Consider the following 21,865-nt stretch of genomic DNA (forward strand, 5'->3'; position numbering starts at 1 on the left):
CTCGTAAGTTTGTCTTGTCTTGTGATCAATGTCAAAGAATTGGTAATATTAGTAGACGTCAGGAAATGCCTATGAACTATTCACTTGTTATTGAACCATTTGATGTTTGGGCTTTGATTATATGGGGCCTTTTCCTTCCTCTAATGGGTATACACATATTTTAGTTGCTGTTGATTACGTTACTAAGTGGGTAGAAGCTATTCCAACTAGTAGTGCTGATCATAACACTTCTATTAAGATGCTTAAAGAAGTTATTTTTCCAAAGTTTGGAGTCCCTAGATATTTAATGACTGATGGTGGTTCACATTTTACATGGTGTTTTCTGTAAAATGCTTGCTAAATATGATGCTAACCATAGAATTGCATCTCCTTATCATCCTCAGTCTAGTGGTCAAGTAGAATTGAGCAATAGAGAGATTAAATTAATTTTGCAAAGACTATTAATAAATCTAGAAAGAATTGGTCTAAGAAACTTGATGGTGCTTTGTGGGCTTATAGAACTGCTTATAAGAACCCTATGGGTATGTCTCCGTATAAAATGGTTCATGAAAAAACATGTCACTTACGTCTTGAACTAGAACATAAGGCATATTGGGCTATTAAAGAGCTCAGTTATGATTTCAAACTTGCTGGTGAGAAGAGGTTATTTGACATTAGCTCACTCGATGAATGGAGAACCCAAGCCTACGAGAATGCCAAGTTGTTTAAAGAAAAAGTTAAAAGATGGCATGATAAAAGGATACAAAAGCGTGAGTTTAATGTAGGTGATCATGTTTTGCTATACAACTCTCATTTAAGATTTTTTGCAGGAAAGCTTCTCTCTAAATGGGAAAGCCCTTACATTATTGAGGAGGTCTATCGTTCCTGTGCCATAAAAGTCAACAACACCAAAGGTGGTAAACGGTCAAAGAATCAAACATTATATGTTAGGTACTCGCATAAATGTTGAGACCAATATAATTAATACCATAAAACCGGAGCAGTACATAAGGGATACTTTCCAGAATGTTCCAGACTCCGAAAAGGAATAGGTATTGTAACACCCCGGATGTAACTTTCCTTAATTGTAACTTCAACTCTTGCCATTTCCGGCTATGTGATATGATATTTCCTTCATGGCTGGGTTTTTGTCTCTCGTTTTGCATTTTGTTCATGTCATGCATTTCATCTCATGTCATCATGTGCATCTCATTTGCATTCGTGTTCATCTCATGCATCCGGTCTTTTTCCTCGTTGTCCGTTTCGCAATTCGACACTCCCACATGCACCCGTTGCACCCCTCAAGTCTTGTTTCGTGAGCAGGAGAAAAACATTCTCAGAATGGGTCGAGATTTGTCGAGTGGCCTTGGTACATTACCGGTAGGCCGCCTGTCAAATTTCATTCCATTTGGAGGTCGTTTGATGCCCCAACGGTTAATCGGGTAACCGCAAAAGCCCCTCTTGTTGCAGGCCAACACCCCTCCAAAATAGACCACTAACCCATCTACACCCCCTCCATGCTCTCCATCGTTGGATCACGATCGTGTAGGCGAAAACCGCACGTCATTTGGACACTCCTAACTCCCCCTACCTATAAATATGCATCCCCTCTTCCAAATCACGGGTAAAAAGCCTAGTCCACCTCCCTCCGCGCCGCCGGACGTGTCCGCCGCGGCCGGACACACCCGCGCCGCTGCCCCGGGCCAATCCCGCCACGACACTTATCCGCCGCCATCGCCCACCTCCGCCGACCCGCGAGTCCCACGTCTGGCCCGCGGGGCCCGAACCCTCGCTGCCGCCGCCCGCGATCTTCCACGCCCGAGAGCGCTGCGCCTCCGCCGCCCTTCGCCGTCCGGCCACCGCCTGCCTCCTTCACCAGCGTGCCTCGCCCGCCGTCACGCGCCGCCGCCGACACACCCAAGATCTCTGCCGCCTCGGGCCCTGTCCCCGCGCCGACCCGCGCCTCCACGGCCAGATCCGGCCGGCCCCACTCCAGCGACCTCCTCCCGCCCTCTCCGGCGAGCCCCCACAGCTCCATCTGCTGTCCCCTCCACTCCGACGGGCTTCTCCGGCGATATCCGACTCACCTCGGTTCGCGTGCCGCGGGTCAAACCCTAGATCTGCGAGGTGATGAATTCCACTAAGTCCTGAAATTCTTACATCATGTGCCTTTGCTCATCATGCCATATATCCATGCTCATAGCTCCGAATCACGCATATGATATATCAAAATGTTCGTCTCGTGATGCACTTCATGTTAGTGTCATTTTAATGCATGTTTATGTCCATATTGATGGCCCAATACTCATTGCAAAAGTGCTATATGATGTTGTCTGCTAGAATTTATCATAACATGATGATTTGTCATTTTCGTTGCATTTTGTGTGTGCATCCTATAAGCATGATGTCTACATGTTTCATGAGCTCCATCATGCCATCTTTACATTTATGCAAGCCTTGTATTTTTATGAGCTATGTGGTTACTAGCACAATCATACAAAGTAGGCTTCATAATATTACTGTTTTCAGACACTTAGTTATTTTACTAAGTCATTTCCTGTTACATTTTAATGCTATGTGAACTTGTTGCTACCAGTAGATCCATGCACATTTTGAGGTAGTTCAGTAAGAGTATTTTGAAGATATGGTTATGATATATCCATTCATGCCTCTGGTTTAAATTATAGAGTACTCTAACTTGTTATTACCATGCTCTACTTTTGGTAAATATTGTTGCTGGCAGATTGTTAACATGAGATTCAGTTTTGCCATGTGTTTTGCTAGTGATACGTGTACCCTATGGACTTGCTTTTGCCATGTTTAGATTCATGAATATGTCTACTTACTATTGGGTACCTTTCTATGCCATGAAATGAATTGTGGTGAGTGGCATGAGTTTGCAAAGTTGCTATCATGAATCTGTTTCTGCCATGTCATGTTTTTCTTCTAAGTCTAAAACTGATCATATAACTTGCCATGTTTGCATGAGTGCCACATCATTTTCCATGCATCTTTGGTTAAAGTTAAGTAGGGGAGTTGTGTTCTATGCCTTTAGTACTAGCATGCCATGCCCTTGTTTGCCATGATATGTTCCTGTAGCATATTGTTTGCTAGCTATAAACATTGATGTATGATGTTGTTTATGACATGTGTAGTATTTTCTCTAAGTCTGTGAAGCTGATATCATTTTCATGTTTTCCATGCTATTTTGAGCTTGTCCTAGTGAGTTCTAACAGGAGCTCGGTGTTCATAACTTGTAGAGCTTCATGTGTGCTTCAGTGCCATGTGCTTTGTTGTCTTGTTGGAGTGTTGTAGCATAGTTTCTTGTTGCATTCTAAGTGCTATGATGTTGTTAATCGCATATTTGCATCATTCTTGTTTTGCTTGTCATTTTCAAACCGTGCATCCGCTTTCGGTGATCCTTATATCTATTTCAACTGAAACCACCCCATCTTTCCAGCGGCATACTTGGTTTGCCAAGTTGATGCCTTGATCATCTTTTCCCTTCCGGAGTTCTCATATGCATTGCACGTAATATCTTGCATTCCATGCCATGTCTTGCATCATGTTGTTTTTGCATTGCACCGTGATTGATTGTTGTTCCGTTGCTTGTGTTCTTGCTTTGGGTAGAGCCGGGAGACGAGTTCGTGAACGAGGAACCTGTTGAGTACGCTAAAGAGGAGCAAGCTTTCGACAACTCTGAGAACTTTGCAGGCAAGATGATCATTACCCTCGATATCACTTCTATCTTTGCTTGCTAGTTGTTCTTTCTATTGCTATGTCGCGCTACCTACCACTCGTTTATCATGCCTCCAATATTGCCATGTCAAGACTCTAAGCCACCTTCCTGGCAAACCGTTGTTTGGCTATGTTACCGCTTTTGCTCAGGCACTCTTATAGCGTTGCTAGTTGCAGGTGCCTTGCAGGTTGTTCCATGTTGGAGCAGGGATATGTTGGGATATCACAATATCTCTTATCTTAATTAATGCATCTATATAGTTGGCAAAGGGTGGAAGGCTTGGCCTTTTGCTTAGTGTTTTGTTCCACTCTTGTCGCCTTAGTTTCTATCATACCGGTGTTATGTTTCTTGATTTTGTGTTCCTTACGCGGTTGGGGTTATGGGACCCCCTTGACAGTTCGCTTTGGAATAGAACTCCTCCAGCAAGGCCCAACCTTGGTTTTAACATTTTCCTAACCACCACCTATACTTTTCCCTAGGGAGTTGCAAACCCGAGGGTCATCTTTATTTAACCCCCCCCCCCAGGCTAGTGCTCCTTTGAGTGTTGGTCCAAAACGAGTAGACTGTGGGGCCACCTTGGGGAAACTTGAGGGTTGGTTTTACTCATAGGATGTCTCATCTAGTGTGCCCTGAGAACGAGATATGTGCAGCTTCTATCGGGATTTGTCGGCTCATCGGGTGGTCTTGATGGTCTTGTTTTGCCATTGCCGAAATGTCTTGTAACCGGGATTCTGAGACTAATCGGGTCTTTCTAGGAGAAGGAATATCCTTTGTTGATCATGAGAGCTTGTGATGGGCTAAATTGGGACACCCCTGCAGGGTATAAACTTTCGAGAGCCGTGCCCGCGGTTATGTGGCAGATGGGAATCTGTTAATATCCGGTTGTAGAGAACTTGACACTTGACTTAATTAAAACGCATCAACCGTGTGTGTGGCCGTGATGGTCTCTTTTCGGTGGAGTTCGGGAAGTGAACACGGATTGGGTTATGTTTGAACGTAAGTAGTTTCAGGATCACTTCTAGCTTCACGACCGTTGCATAGCTTCTCATCTTACTCTTGTATTCGTATGTTAGCCACCATATTTGCTTAGCGCTTGCTGCAACTCCACCTCATTACCATATCCTACCCATAAGCTTAAATAGTCTTGATCTCGCGGGTTTTGAGATTGTTGAGTCAACGTGATTCACAGATACTACCAAAACAGTTGCAGGTGCCAATGATACCAGTGCAGGTGATGCTACCGAACTCAAGTGGGAGTTCGACGAGTACCTTGGTCGTTACTACATTTCGTTTCCTGATGATCAGTAGTGGAGCCCAGTTGGGATGATCAGGGATCTAGCAGTTGGGTTTATCTTCTTTCTTTTGGTTTGTCTGTAGTCAGACTACATGAGTGAACTCTGATGATGTATGACTTATTTGAATATTGTGTGACATGGCAATTGTAAGCCAACTCTATTTATCCCTTTCTTGTTCATTACATGGGATGTTGTGAAGATGACCCTTCTTGCGACAAAACCACTATGCGGTTATGCCTCTAAGTCGTGCCTCGACATGTGGGAGATATAGCCGCATCGTGGGCGTTACAAGTTGGTAATCAGAGCCATCCCCGACTTAGGAGCCCCCTGCTTGATCGAATCACTGACGTTGTTGAGTCTAGAACAAAAATGTTTTGATTTTTAGGATTATATATATCGGAGAGTAGGATTCTTTTTACTCCTCAGTCCTTTCGTCGCTCTGGTGAGGCCTCCTGACATAGATGTTTTGACATTCCTCTCCTCAAATTTCACGAATTTTTTTAGGATTACGCAGGTATCTTGGAATCGTTCCGATATTCTTGTGATGAGAACATTGTTCTTGGTGCCTCCTGACATTTAGGGGTTGTGGCAGTGTCCCGGGGAGTTGAGATCTGAGGTGTTGTCGTCACAATTTTACCGTTGCAATTCTGGAATACCTGAGTTTGCTGACATCGAAAATCTCTTTTATGCAGCTAGTGGTAAGATAACCTCGACGCCACCCAGTACTAGGGCGGGAGTTCGGGAGTATTGCCATAGCTCGTATAATAGATGCTTTTCGAAGGTTGAGGTACACGATTTTTGGAGTTTTCTTGGTTATGTGTTGACGGATGGATACAGCTGGAGCATAGGGCTTGTTAGTTGTGTGATATATATTGTGCCTCCCTGTATCCCCAACACCAGATTGAATAACTAGAAAGTTTCGGGAGTTTATGGGTAGGAATTCAAGTAGCTCTAGCTATTCTTCCCGCAGATATTTGGTTTGTGATTGGGTAATCCTTACCACTTATTTGTTCCAGTCATACCTTGTTGTTTCATTCATCAACCTTTATCTAAGTGGCTTCTCACCTTAATGGTCATGTATTTTTAACTTCGGAATCCATTTGTTCAATCTTTGTTCGAATGTTTATTGTGAAGACTATATGTTGCAATTTCTATCCGTTGATTCAGCTTGTCTATCTGTTTATCATGGTTCTAATGGATGTCACCCTCTTCAGGATGGTTCCTCCAACGCGTCTGAATCCGGACCGCAATGAAGGGAGTTAGGCGAACCCTCCACCTCCGCCTCCGGAGGCATGGCAAGCTGTCATGGCAGCCACCAACGCCAACACCCAGATGCTTTTGCAACTCTTGCAAGAGCGCAACCAAGTCCAAGGCAACCAAGGGAATCAAGGTCAAGGGAAATTCAACAATCAGCCACAGTTTGCTACCCTCAACCAGTTCCTTGCAAATCAGCCAAAGTCTTTCAGCAACTGTGTCGAGGCCATGGACGTTGTTGTGGAATTGTCACGACAGATGTCCTCGTTGAAAGGACTTAGTCGTGAGGCCAATGCATCTACGTGGTAGCTTGAAGGGGTTGAGCAGAATCGAGAGACGCAACACACAAGACAAGGATTTAGACAGCTTCAGGCCCCGGGAAACATCATCCGGTAATAGCCCTACATGTTGTTTGTGGCTAGGTCTCATTATGCTCATGAGGGAGTCGCCGCATAAGCCGGCTCTTCTTGTGGTGTCTAGCCCTAGATATTATTTTCCGTCCCTATCGCGGAATTGTCACGGCAGATGTCCTAGTGAAAGGACTTAGTCATAGGGCCATCGCAACTAGGAAGCTCAAAGGGGTTGATCGGGACAAAGGACACGAGAGGTTTTATACTAGTTTGGCCCCTTACGATGAAGGTCAAAGCCTACGTCTAGTTGTGTTGGTATTGCTAGGGTTTCGATCACCAAGAGGTTTAACTCGCCGGCTTGGTTATCGATCTCTTGTTTTCTGCCCTAAGCCGCCACCGGGTCGTCCCCTTATATACACGGGTTGACGCCTAGTGGCCTACAGAGTCCCGGCCAGCTCATAATCGTGTCTGGCTCGGTGAGTTCCTTTACATGCCTTTCTTCACAAGTCTTTCCATACATACGGCGGTTTGCAATATTAGGCCTTAAGCCACCTCTAGGCCTTTGGTCCTTCTATAAGATTTGATAAACTATAATCTTAATGTTTACCGGGCTTCTTGTGTAACCCGCCATTGGGGCTGACCCAGCCCCTCCTGGGCAGGTCATAACTGATAGCTATATCCCCAACATTAGGCCCCAGGTTGACTTTGAACTTCATTCTTTGTCAACCTTCGACACTTAGAAAAAATCCATCTTCTTATCCTCGCATAAGTTTTTGTAACCCGCCATGACGTCATCTCTTGAAAACGCAAAAAAACTTTTATGACGTCATCTCCCAACGGATCTTCACCTTTAATGTCTTCCGAGAATCGAGGCGTCTGTGTAGTTGGATAACCATTATTCGGCTCTTCCTCGATTTTCGCGCCCGTATGTTCACATTTTTCCTTACAAATAGGCACACCTCGGCCTTCCTCATTCTTCTCTCTCTCCGTCTTCTTCCTCTCACAACCCTCCTGCTGCTCGAGCCTCGCCGCCGTCACGCTTCTCCTCTGTGTCCGTCAACCTTGGCCGCTGCATCAACCCGAATCGGTCCAGAGAACGGCGGCGACCTCCGCTGAAGATCCGTGGTTGTAAGTGTTCTCCTTTTCACTTCTCAGATCCGCATTAGGGTTTCCAGACTTCTTCGTGTTCTTCATAGTTCATCGCAGTTCTTCGTAGTTCTTCCACTGCAGGCCTCTTCTTGATCCAAAAAGATATATATGCTTGTGCGGTAGTGTTTTTGTGCCCACTCTTGATGCCCACAGATCCCTTTCTCTGGTTCAAAGATCTCATTAGAACTCACAGACTCATCTGTGCTAAACTTTTTAGGTCTAGAATTGTTTCCATTTTGAATAGCCATTTGATCTGGAATAATACCAAGCAGTTAGGAAACTTGTTTGTCTCAACACTTAGCTGAATTTGCTTTTCTCAAATATATGTAGTCATGGCGGCTTACTGTGTCGGCTTACTTTTACTTATATGACATTAGCCATTAACTAAGCCACCATTACTTCTCTGTATTATCATCATTTAACTGTTAATTTCACCATTGAATTGAACCGGCATGTTGCCTTTCTTTCAATTTGTTTTTGAACATCATGCTGTCCAAAGTGCCAACCATCTACAACTGGGTTCCCTCAACCGTAACTGAGGAACGTTTGAAGGAGTTCTTTTCCATAGGATTTTTTCCAGGAAAAACCGTTATGTCTTATCGTGCCCCTGACTCGGACGAAGAACGGCCCAATCCAAAAGACGGCGAAGTGATTGTTTTCACTGACCATATGAACCGTGGCTTTTCACCGCCTGGCTCAAAGTTCTTCAGAGATGTCCTCCAACTTTTCAAGCTCCACCCTCAAGATATTGGGCCCAATTCCATATCTAATATCTGCAACTTCCAAGTGCTCGGCGAAGTGTACCTTCAGGAAGAGCTGACCGTGGATATCTTTAGAGAATATTTTTATCTGAACCGGCAAAACAAGTGCACCAACGGCCTTAGCTTGGAGCTTGGAGGCATCTCAATTCAGCGTCGGCAGGGCGTTGTCTTCCCCCTTATAGTCTTGCCAAGTCATCCCAAAGACCGGAATCGGACTTGGTTTTATTGTCAAGATACCTCACCAGCAAACGAACATCCCCTGCCGGGTTATCGCTTAGAGCATCTTGACTCCAAATTTGCACTTCCTGACAAACTCGCTGCTGCTAAACGCAAGAAATTGATACCATCCATCAAAAGGATAAATGCTTTGTTGGGGAACGGGTTAACCAGAGTTGATCTGACCCGCTGTTGGATCTCATGGCGGGTTATCCCCCTAAGCCGTCGATCAAAATTGATGTACGAGTATGGTGGAGGCCCAGATGACTCTCTTCTTCACAGCTCCATTCAGTTAACGGAAGAAGATATTGTTTCAATGTCAACCCTTCTGGTGAATGGAAAATATGAAGACTGCAGTATCATCGGGTTAAACCCCTTCTGCAAGCTTAACCTGGCGCCAGAAGTAAGGGCAGTCTGATCTCTCTCCTTTGTATTTTTCCCAGCCGTATTGTTTAATACTTGTCTGACCTTTCATCTTGTTTTTACCTGTCTGCAGGCCAGATCTGATTTCTGGAAAGTTAAATATAACCACGAAGCTGCCAAGAAAGCAAGAGCCGCTGCCATAAACGCCAAGAAAATGACCCGGAGGTCCAAAAAGAAGAAGAAAAGCACTGCTGAAGATATGATGAAACTTGATGATGCTTCTGAGTCGGACGTAGCCCTTGACTCCCTTGGTCAATTTTTTAATAATCTTATGTGACGCCCCGAGACCGATGAGCCAGGTGTCTTCCAGTTATTCGCTATTGTTTCCTTGTCATTTGCTTGTGTGTTGCAGCTTGCCATGTCATCATCCGCATTGCATCTGCATGTTTTTGAAACTTGCATCCGTCCGCCCCCCCGTTCTTTCCATGGTCCGTTCTGAGCCCAGACACACTTGCACCCGTCCGAAATATTATTTTATAAGTGGCCGAAAAATGTTCTCGGAATGGGTTGGAAGTTGGCATGTGGTGTTGTTATGTTGTAGGTAGGCCGCCTGCCAAGTTTCATCGCATTCGGAGTTCGTTTGATAGCCCAACCGTTAAACTATAGCGGCAATAGTGGCCAGTCTATCGTTGGACGTTTTCGGTCTCCGGAAACAGATGTCGGGCCCTCTATCTCTCTTCTTCCCTCGCAGTCTCGCCACAGCCCACCTAGTCTATCCGCCGACCCCTCTTCGCGTCCGAAGCCGTCCGATGTGATCGCACGGTTCGAAACCCTCTCTGCACAGTGCATCGAACCCCTTGCGCGCGTCCGGAAGTTCTCCCGAACCCGACCCGGGGAGTCATCACCGTTGGGTTCGGATCATCCCCAAACATCTACAAAGCATCACCCTTTTCTTATTTGGACTCCCTAAGCCTATTTTTCCTGACCCTCCGATGAGATAGTCCCTGATCTAACCCACTCACTATATAAACTAGTCCAACCCTAGACCCATCACTAAAACCTAGGCTTCTTGTCCCATCGCGCCGCCACTCGCTCTATCCCCATCGGGATCACCAGCAACCAACCAGTGCGCTCCACCAATCCAAGCCCCCGATCCAATCCACCATCCTACCATCTCCCTCGATTTGCGCCACTACCCAACCACAGCCGCCCCGCTCCTCCTCAGTTTTCCCTCGCCCGCAGCCACCTCCTCCTTGGGATTTTCCCCGATCCATCCATCATTTCCACCAAATCGCAGAGACCAACCAGCCCCACTCGATCCCATAGGAGCCAAAGCTCCTCCCTCCATGGCTTCGTCACCGCCGGCGCGCCCAGCCACCTGAACCGCGCCCCGTCTTCTCCATCGACCAGGATCGGCCTCGTCCCGCTCCTCTCCTTCCTCTCTGGTTCTTCTTCCTCTCTCTCACCCCTCTGACTCTTTGTTTAAGCAGGAGCCCCATGATGCCGCCATGGTTGGCTGCCCAAGCTTCGCTGGCCTCTAGCCCCTGCCGCCGCGGATCTGGCGAGACCCTCCTCGAAAACCACGCAAGTCCCTTCCGCCGGAGCCCCGCAGTCCCGGCGCTGTCGCCTCCTCTACATCGGGCGGGAGGACGGAAAGCAGTGCCTCCCTTGCCCGACGCCATGGATGGCCGTCGCCCCGCTGCTCCGAGGCCAAGTCCCGCTCGTTTCTTCTGCTTCGCCCCTGCTCCTCGTCGGCCTTCCCTGCACGCCCGCCGCCGCATGTTCCGTGCGCCCACTCCAGCGCCATCGCAGCCTCGCGCCGCTGCATGCTCCCTGCCGTGCCCTGCTTCTGCAGTCGAGCAGGAGGGAGACGCCCCTGCCTCGAGCCTTCGTTGACCGTGGCCTCACCCTGGCCCAACTCCAGCAACAACGTAGGCCTCCTCCAGCGCCAAGGCCCAGTTCGCCCCGGCCCAGCTCCGCAGCGCCAGCCGGATTCGGCCTCAAGGCCGATGTGAGCCGCCCTCCAGATCCCCTCTTCCTGTTGGGCCAATAGGATTCGACCCATGTAGTATTTTTTCCCTCGGGACGAATTTAGCTATTATCCAGAAAACTGCTGTTTTATAGAAAGGTCCCTAACCTTCATGCATATAATAACTTAATAACCGTGCATCGGATTAAAATGATCTATATATGAAACTTGTTTAGAATTTTGTCTAGATTCATAATATCCAACTTTCATCTATATTTGAAATGCTTAAAATGATGTTTGCATTATTTTGCTCCTATGCCATGTTAAAAATGCTTTAATTCATAACTAAATAACCGTAGCTCCAAACCTAACAAACTTTATATGTAAATGGGGTGGAAACATGTATAGTTTAACATGGTGGAATCACTTTGCATGTTTAACAACCCTAAAATTGAGTTTAGGGCAGAACCGTACGAAACCTTAAAACATGCACATGAGGATTTACCGGAATTGTTGTTCGTTGTTTCTGGCCTCATTTAAACTTGCCTAGATAGGTAGTTTTGTTTCGCTTCACCCCTTGCCATGTTAATCAACATTTAATCTTGTTGGGTACATAAACGAGAGAGAACTCAATAACTTGAATGTGGTGTTTTGTCAATATGCAATGGAGTTGCATGTTGAGCTCCACTTAATTTGTAGGATTGTTTGTGCGTTTTGCCATGCCATGCCTCATTAAACCGGACATGCATCATACTTGATTGTGCATCATGCCATGATTATGTGATGGTTGTTTACTATGTTGTTTGCTTCTTTCCGGTGTGCTTCTTCCGGTTAGTTCCGATAACGTCGCGTTTGTGAGGATTCGTTCGACTACGTCCATTTGTCTTCTTCATGGACTCGTTCTTCTTCCTTGCGGGATCTCAGGCAAGATGACCATACCCTTGAAATCACTTCTATCTTTGCTTGCTAGTTTGCTCGCTCAATTGCTATGCCTATGCTGCGATACCTACCACTTGCTATGTCATGCCCGCCATATTGCCATGTCAAACCTCTAACCCACCTTGTCCTAGCAAACCAATGTTTGGCTATGTTACCGCTTTGCTCAGCCCCTCTTATAGCGTTGCTAGTTGCAGGTGAAGATTGGAGTTTGTTCCTTGTTGGAACATGGATATTTGTTGGGATATCACAATATCTCTTATTAAATTAATGCATCTATATACTTGGTAAAGGGTGGAAGTCTCGGCCTTATGCCTGGTGTTTTGTTCCACTCTTGCCGCCCTAGTTTTGGTCATACCGATGTTACGTTCCTTGATTTTGCGTTCCTTACACGGTTGGGTTATAATGGGAACCCCTTGACAGTTCGCCTTGAATAAAACTCCTCCAGCAAGGCCCAACATTGGTTTTACCATTTGCCACCTAGCCTTTTCTTTCCCTTGGGTTCTGCAGACTCACGGGTCATCTTTATTTAAACCTCCGGGCCAGTGCTCCTCTGAGTGTTGGTCCAACCTGTCAGCTGCCGGTGGCCACCAGGGGCAACTCTGGGCTGGCCTATCGGAACCTTGGACAATCCGGTGTGCCCCGAGAACGAGATATGTGCAGCTCCTATCGGGATTTGTCGGCACATTCGGGTGGCTTTGCTGGTCTTCTTTTACCATTGTCGAAATGTCTTGTAACCGGGATTCCGAGCCTGATCGGGTCTTCCTGGGAGAAGGAACATCCTTTGTTGTCCGTGAGAGCTTGTGATGGGCTAAGTTGGGACACCCCTGCAGGGTTTTGAACTTTCGAAAGCTGTGCCCGCGGTTATGGGCAGATGGGAATTTGTTAATGTCCGGCTGTAGAAAACTTGACACTTAACTTAATTAAAATGCATCAACCGCGTGTGTAGCCGTTATGGTCTCTTCTAGGCGGAGTCCGGGAAGTGAACATGGTGTTGGAGTTATGCTTGAACGTAAGTAGTTTCAGGATCACTTCTTGATCACTTCTAGTTCACGACCGTGCTTTGCCTTCTCTTCTCGCTCTCATTTGCGTAAGTTAGCCACCATATATGCTAGTGCTTGCTGCAGCTCCACTTCATACCTGTTCCCTACCTATAAGCTTAAACAGTCTTGATCGTGAGGGTGTGAGATTGCTGAGTCCCCGTGACTCACAGATTACTTCCAAAACCAGTTGCAGGTGCCGATGATACCGTGCAGGTGACGCAACCGAGCTCAAGGAGGAGCTCGATGAAGATCGTGTTTCTTTGTGTTGTTTCGTTTCCAGTTGATCAGTAGTGGAGCCCAGTCGGGGCGATCGGGGATCTTTTGTATTATGGGTAGTCTTCTCTTATTTTGGTTCCGTAGTCGGACCTTGATTGTATCTGGTTGATGTAATGCTATATTTATGTATTGTGTGAAGTGGCGATTGTAAGGCAACTCTGTACCTCTTTCTGATTCAGTACATGGGATGTGTAAAGATTATCCCTCTTGCGACATGCCTACAATGCGGTTTTGCCTCTAAGTCGTGCTCTGACACTTGGGAGATATAGCCGCATCATGGGTGTTACATCTTATTAACACTGATCATTACCAGGAAGACACTGGGGCCAGTCAGGCCGTGGAAGAAGAGGTAACTATTTCCTCCGACTCAGCCCATTTGCTAAGACAGAAACTTTGAGTCGTAACCCGGAAAGTAAGGTTTTCACACCCTTTGGATTATCTGGACCCTCACTTTCTTTTGAAAAAGCAGCAGCATGAGAGCCGCCGTCAATCCCGGACCGAAGACGAACCAGCTCTTGTTCTTCAACAAACTCCCCAAAAACGCCAGAATGAGGTTTATTTCTTCGTCTTCGACTTTCTGTTAATGGATGTCCTTCCTTGTATTACTTACTTTGTCTTGTCTTTGCAGGAGGTATCTCGCTCTTCTGGCGACTCGTCTCAAACCTAGTTTCCGGCCTTCAAGACTGCCCCTGGGTAAGGAAAAATCCTTTGTCTTCCGTGTTTTTCAAATTGTCTCTTTATACTGACAGTCCTATAATCTTTCACTTAGTGGCCAAGCTAAGCCTAAGAAGGCCAAGGTGACTAAACCGGTGGAAGACCCGCCAGTCCTTGCTCCTGAATCGGCAAGGCCACCTTCTCCTCCATCAATTGAAACTCCAGAAGACCCGCCTATCAATGCAGAAGTAAATCCTCCTGAGCCGTCGTTTGATGACACCACCATGAATCCTTTCGCAACTGCACCATCAAGCTCAGCCAACCCGCCATCACCGTCTACGCAAGACGTTTTGATCACCGGGAGACGCTTTGTTGAGCCGGGGAATCCAACCGTGTTGGCTCTCCACACGGCGAAACAAGAGGCATTAGAGAGACAGAAAGTGCGCTTTGATGTTGCACATTATGATCATCTGAATTCCAACGATATTTTATCCGGTTATCTCAGCCATGTGCACTCCAGTCGCGACTCAAAGATCGAAATGGTCAAACTGTTGCAGCTGAAATACGAGGTATGTTCTTCCGGCTTATCTATATTCTGCCAGCCCCCAAGTCTTCAGATTATGAGAGAACCGGAATGATCTATAGACTTTATAATATAGGCTAAGACTTTTACCTTTGAAACTTTTCTTGAGTTCAATAAAATAGAACAAAGCTTCACTTGTAGTCCCCAAGGGCCGGTTCATTTTGATCATAAATGATCCGATACTTTAAATTGTCTTGTACTGTTTCAAAGAACTTCATAATCCGGCTTAAACCTTGAGAAACTTGTTGAATAGAATACATTAGCCCCCAATGGCCAAGTGCTATTACTTTGTAAAGTACTTGGGACTTAAAGTATGTCTTGAGAGTCATAAGAAATTGTTTTGGCATATATTAGCCCCCAAGTGTCAAGTGGTTTTTTGTAAAGTTCTTGAGACTTGAATCTTGATTTTTGAACCTTAAGAGAAATCTTGACTCATCTGGGTACATTTTTTGCAGAATGCCTTATCTGAACTGAACACGCAATTGACTGATGCGAAGACCCGGCTAGCGGGTCAGGAGGCAGAAATCAAGTCTGCTAACTCCAAATTGCAAATAAGTCTCTCTGAGACGGAAAATTTAAAGACCAGCTTCACTACCAAGAAGAAAACCTGGGCAGAGGAAAAAACGCTTCTGACACAACGCGCCGAGAAGGCCGAAGCAGCCCTTGAAGAGGTTTCAACAGAGCTGAATGGTTTAAAGGGCCGGGTGTCTCAAATGGTGGCCGCCATCTTTGGTAAGCCGTCTGTTTTTAATCTTGTGTACTTTTTGCTGATCCAGAATATAAGTCGCCAGCTGACTTTGTTTATAAAATATATGCAGGCCCACGAAGCAAGAATCTGAGCCAAGATCATGTGATTAAACTGAAGGCAGTGTATACCTTAGTGGAGCAACTGTATATTGGCGCACAACGGGCACTTGCCACCATCTCTCCTGCCAATCAAGGACCCAACCGGCTCAGCGACGTCTTGAAGAAACTATCAATCCTACCCGCCAGGTTTCAACAAGTGAAGCGCTCCTGTGCGAGAGCCGGAGCTTTGACTGCCCTGAGCCGCTCCAAGGCTTGGGTGCTAGATCTATACCCGACGGACGTGGCCAGAGGATATCCCACCATGAAGGAAGACAGATCTCCCTTTGAGCAGGATGACTTCATGGCTTGCGTGCGCGGAGTCCAACCTCAGGCGACTATTCTTGGAGATGAAACCAACATCGACAAGTATCAGCCAGGTTTTGATGTTGAAAATAAGAAGATGGCAACTCCCTTGTACAAGGTGATAGATTTAATCCCACCTGTTTGTGAAAATACATTTGCCCCGGAAGTTGACCCGACCGGCCTGATTGACGAAGAAGCAGAATTTGTCGCCGTAAATGGTTTTAACTGGTCAAAACTCAGCTTCCAGTCAACAGAGGGCGGTGAAACGGCGAGGGAGGAGCAATAACCATCTTCATGGGCTTATAAAAGCCTTGTAATAGTTTAGCTGTGAAAACACTGCATGCTTTGCTTATGCCATCGCGCATAAAACACTTGTATGTGATTCTGTGTTTCCTGATGTCAATATATGCATCATATTTATGGTTGTCCCTGTAATACTTTAGCTCTATTCCTATAAATACAAGAGAAAAACTGGATTGGCGGCTTAGTACCAAACGGGTTAAAACACCCGGCTTATAGCCAATATGTTTACCATAATAGAAAATAGAAATAGATATAAAAAGAGAACAAGGATGAAACTAACCCTTTGGTTAATGCAGCAGGCAATTGCGTATAAACAATAGCCATACTTGTACCTTTGATCCTTAGCCACCGGTTTAAATAACCCGGGTAATGAAGTTGATAACTCAATCTTTTTGAGAAGTCAATGCTTCTGAATACTTAATGATCATCATACCTTGGTGGCTTTGTTGTCAAATAATCTAGCTGGCGAGGAAGATTATGCTAATTATTTGTGAAATTGAGACAACAAAAAACTAAAAGGCAAATAACAGGTAATAAGTATGATTTAACCTTATATTTGGGGGTTTCTGATTCGAATACGATCAGTAGACCGGACCAAAGGGGTTAAGCTAAGGTTCGAATACGACCATATAGCCCCTAGTGGCTTTGGCGTTGCGCCGATCAAGAGGGTACGACAACTATGTTCTCTTTGGTTCGAATACGACATATGTTTGAGCAGGAAGCCCCCAAATGACCTTGAGAGGTTTTTAACGACCCTGATTCAAATACGATCCAAGTCGGACCCAAAAGGGGTTAAGCTATGATTCGGATACGATCAAGAAGCCCCCTTGTGAGTTTGGCCTTAAGCCGATCAAGAGGGTTACAACAACTATGTTCTCTTTGTTTTGAATATGACCTATGTTTGAACAGGAAGCCCCCAAGTGACCATGATAGTTGCAGCTAGATTCGAATATGATCATAAGCTGGACCAAAAATGGTTAGACTTGATTCAAATATGATCAGCTCCTTAATAGTCATTTGAAAATAGAAAATAACAAAGATGCGTAATCTTTGAAAAGAAAAGAGACTGATGGTCCTGCTTTATTACTTATCATGGTATATAAAATGTTAAAGTATGTACATGATGAGAGCCTGTGGCTCAGGTGTAGTATGGCCGAAGTTGAGCAATGTTCCACGGCCGGCGGGTCTCCTCCTCTGACTTACGTGAGTCTTTGTGCTCTCGAATGTCAATGAGGTAATATGACCCGTTGTTTAAGTTCTTGCTGACCACAAAGGGTACTTCCCAAGGTGGGGATAAATTGTGTGCATCTGACAGATCCTGGATGAGCCGGAGCACCAGGTCGCCTTCCTGAAAAGTCCTGGACTTAACCCGGTGGATGTGATAACAGCGCAGGTCCTGTTGATAAATTGCTGATCGAGCCATTGCTAAGTCTCTTTCTTCATCTAACAAGTCGAGTGCATCCTGTCTGGCTTGTTCATTATTAGCTTCAACATAAGCCGCCACACGGGGCGAGTCATGACGGATGTCACTAGGCGACACTGCTTCTGCTCCATACACCATGAAGAAAGGTGTGTAACCTGTATACCTGTTAGGTGTGGTGTTGATACTCCACAGCACCGAGGGTAATTCCTCTACCCAACAACCCGGTGTTCACTGTAAGGGAACCATAAGTCAGGGCTTGAGACCTTTTAAAATTTCCTGATTTGCTCTCTCAGCTTGACCATTAGATTGAGGATGAGCTACGGAAGAAACATCAAGCCGAATATGCTCACGTTGACAAAATTCCTCCATAGCCCCTTGGGATAGATTAGTGTCATTGTCAGTGATAATGTTGTGTGGAAAACCAAAACGGAAGATCACCTTTTTCATGAACTGAACCGACGTGGCCGCATCACACTTACTGACCAATTCTGCCTCGACCCACTTTGTGAATTTATCAACTGCCACTAAAAGATGTGTCTTTTTATCCTTAGACCTTTTGAAAGGTCCCACCATGTCAAGCCCCAAGACCGCAAACGACCAAGTGATTGGAATCATCCGGAGTTCTTGAGCCGGCAAATGTGCTCGTCGTGCGAACTTTTGACATCCATCACATCTTCTGACCAGATCCTCTGCATCAGCGTGAGCCGTCAACCAGTAAATACTGTGACGAAAAGCCTTGGCCACCAGAGATTTTGACCCGACGTGATGACCACAATCGCCTTCATGGATCTCACGAAGTATTTCTTGGCCTTCTTCAGGGGAAACACACCGCTGAAACGCTCCAGAGACGCTGCGATGGTATAGTTCTCTATCAGAAATCGTCATTGACTTAGACCGCCAGGTTATCTGTCGAGCCAAGGTCTCATCCGCTGGCAACCCTCCCCGGGTCATGTAAGCCAAGAATGGCACTGTCCAATCTAGGATGACATGAAGAGCCGCCACCAACTGCGCCTTTGGGTTAGGAATGGCTAGATCTTCTTCCATGGGTAACTTGACAGATGGGTTATGCAAAACATCCAAAAAGGTGTTAGGTGGCACCGGCTTACGCTGAGACCCCAACCAGCTTAAAGCATCAGCCGCTTCGTTCTTACTACGGTCAATGTGCTCCACCTGATAACCTTTAAAATGCCCTGCAACAGCATCAACTTCCCGGTGATAAGCCGCCATGAGAGGATCTTTGGAATCCCACTTACCTGAGACTTGTTGAGCCACTAAGTCTGAGTCGCCAAGACACCGGACCCGGCTCAGGCTCATCTCTTTGGCCACTCGAAGACCATGGAGCAAAGCTTCATATTCCGCTGCGTTGTTAGTACATGGAAAACATCAGTCACAACACATAACAAAATTTGTCACCTCGAGGGGAGGTTAAAACAACTCTACCCCCCGAGCCTTCCAGTTGTCTGGACCCATCAAAGTGAATAGCCCAATATGTGTTGTCTGGTTTCTCTTCCGGCATCTGCATCTCTGTCCAGTCATTAATAAAATCAACCAGTGCTTGAGACTTGATCGCAGTACATGGTACATACTTCAACCCAAACTCAATGGACCACTTGGCGACCCGTCCGGTGGCTTCTCTGTTTGGAATGATGTCTCCCAAAGGAGCAGAGCTAACCACAGTGATTGGGTGACCCTGAAAATAATGTTTAAGCTTCGGGCTCACCATGAACACCCCATATACGAGCTTCTGCCAATGTGGATATCGTTGTTTGGATTCAATTAACACCTCACTGACATAGTAAACCGGCCATTGAACCGGATGCTCCTTGCCAACCTCCTTGCACTCCACCACAATCCCCACACTAACAGCTCATGAGTTGGCGGCTACGTATAACAACAGCGGCTCTTTCTCAACTGGAGCAACAAGGACCGGCAGCTCAGCAAGTTGTGTCTTCAGATCTTCAAAAGCAGAGCTTGCAGCATCGCTCCAAACAAAATCATCTGGTTTCTTCATCATCTGATACAAAGGCATCGCCTTCTCCCCTAACCGGCTTATGAACCGGCTCAAAGTAGCAACACGACCCGCCAGCCGTTGAACGTCATTGATGCATGTTGGTTTGGCCAGGGATGTAATTGCCTTGATTTTCTCCGGGTTAGCTTCAATACCTAGGTTGGACACCAAAAAACCCAAGAGCTTGCCGGTTGGGACTCCAAAAACACACTTAGCCGGGTTAAGCATCATTTTGTAGACCCGGAGATTATCGAAGGTCTCTTTCAGATCTGCGACCATGGTTTCCTCTTTCCTGGATTTTACCAGTATATCATCCACATAAGCATCAACATTACGCCCAATCTGATCATGAAGACAATTCTGCACACACCGTTGGTAAGTTGCCTGGGCACTTTTAAGCCCAAAAGGCATAGACACATAGCAGAAAGCTCCAAAAGGAGTGATAAAAGCCATCTTCTCCTGATCTTTGGCTGCCATCTTGATCTGATGATAACCTGAATAAGCATCCAAGAAACTCAAACGTGTGCAACCCTCTGTAGCATCAATGACCTGATCAATACGGGGGAGGGAAAAAGGGTCAGCCAGACAAGCCTTGTTTAAATCGCTGTAATCCACACACATACGCCAGGTGCCGTTCTTTTTTAGTACAAGCACCGGGTTGGCTAACCACTCTGGGTGAAAGACTTCTGCAATGAACCCGGACGCCAAGAGCCGGGCCACCTCTTCTCCAATGGCCTTGCGCCTTTCTTCATTGAACCGTCGGAGAAACTGTCTAACAGGTTTAAACTTTGGATCAATATTGAGAGTGTGCTCAGCGAGTTCCCTCAGGACACCCGGCATGTCGGAAGGCTTCCATGCAAAGATGTCCCGGTTCTCACGGATGAACTCGATGAGCGCGCTTTCCTATTTTGGATCCAAGTTTGCACTGATGATGAACTGCTTGGATGAGTCGCCAGGCACAAAGTCAACCATCTTGGTGTCATCAACTGAGGTCGCTGGATAAGCCGGAAAGGTCTGATGAGCCGCCTGCTTTGCTGCTAGTTGAACCGCTCGCTCCACCTCTTGCCGGATCCTCTCCTGATCCGCCAAGTTAATGGCTCCAGCCTGCACCAGCTCATACCTATGCAGCCGGTTGCAGCGTTGAGCATTGCTTGACATATCAGCTGACTCCATATGCCTACTGTAGCTTGGGCTCCGGCTCGAGCGAGCAATTGAATGGATCATGTCTCGACTGTAGGAGTATGCATCCTGCTGTGCCAGAGCTGTTTGAAGAAGTTCTCTCACCCTTCGCGTTTCGACTGCCGCCGGTGAGTCACCTTCCATCGGGAGAGCCGCCAAATGAGCCGACGCTGCAATGAGGTTTTCCAAGGGATTGGAGAAGTGACCCGGCGGGTTGGTACGTAATGAGGTGGAGCACTAATTACATGAGGTGGTTCCATGGCACGCAGTTGGACCGGCGCGTCGGGTGTCGTGATCCGGTTTGCCTCCGGCGGGTTGCTTCCCCCAGCTCCGGGCATATGAAAAAGGTTCCTAGGATCGAGCATCAGAGGTAGACGTGACAGATTTTTCTGATGCCTTCTCCTCATGACCTCGTTTGACGTGTTCAGATCCACCGAGAGCCGGAAGGTCTCCGCTTGAAGCTGTTGGGCACGAATGTCCAAAGCCGCCCGCTCCGCTGCCATCCTGACTTCCTCTGCGGCCAGATTTTCTTTAGCTTGCACCATCTCTTCACGTACGCGTGCCACCTCTGCATCATGCTAGGCTTTATCCGTCGGCTCTACCACGATAGTCAACAAAGTCGTCAGTTTATCCATGAGGTCCATTAGAATCTGAGTCGGGGGGCGTGCGGGGTCTCCTGATCCGGCTGCGGCCGACCCGGTAGCTATTCCCACTGCTGCTGTGGAGTTCTGCCCGGGCTGTGTCCCTGCCATGAAGACTCGGGCCCAATTTGGCGGCTCAAGGGGGTCCGGAATACTGCTGCCATCGGAACAGCCCCCGAGCATGCCATCCTGCAGCTGGTACAAAGAGTCCGTCTCGCCCATTGATGATGCAGTGTCAGAACAGATGGCCGTCTCACCGCCCTCCACCGATCCTTCAGAGTATTCACCGCTGTGGACGCAGCCTATGAAGGAATGCTTCACGACAAATTGAACATGGGTGGTCCTCGTGCGTCGAGCCATTTCGACGAGGTTGGTGTGGACGGCCGGCTCAGGGCCTGACTCACCGATCCGGCCGATGAAGACGTGAATTCCGCCGAAGGGGACCCGATACCCGTACTCAATTGAGCCGGCCTCGGGGCCCCAACCTTCATCGTCGATGTAGAGCTTGCCGCGACGACTCTTGGTCATCCGGCCCACAGCATATCCGTTGAGCCCATCAAAGTTGCCCTTCAAGAACTCAAATCCACCGTGCGCT

Source organism: Triticum aestivum, chromosome 6A (assembly GCF_018294505.1).
Source record: "Triticum aestivum cultivar Chinese Spring chromosome 6A, IWGSC CS RefSeq v2.1, whole genome shotgun sequence".
Taxonomy (NCBI): domain Eukaryota; kingdom Viridiplantae; phylum Streptophyta; class Magnoliopsida; order Poales; family Poaceae; genus Triticum; species Triticum aestivum.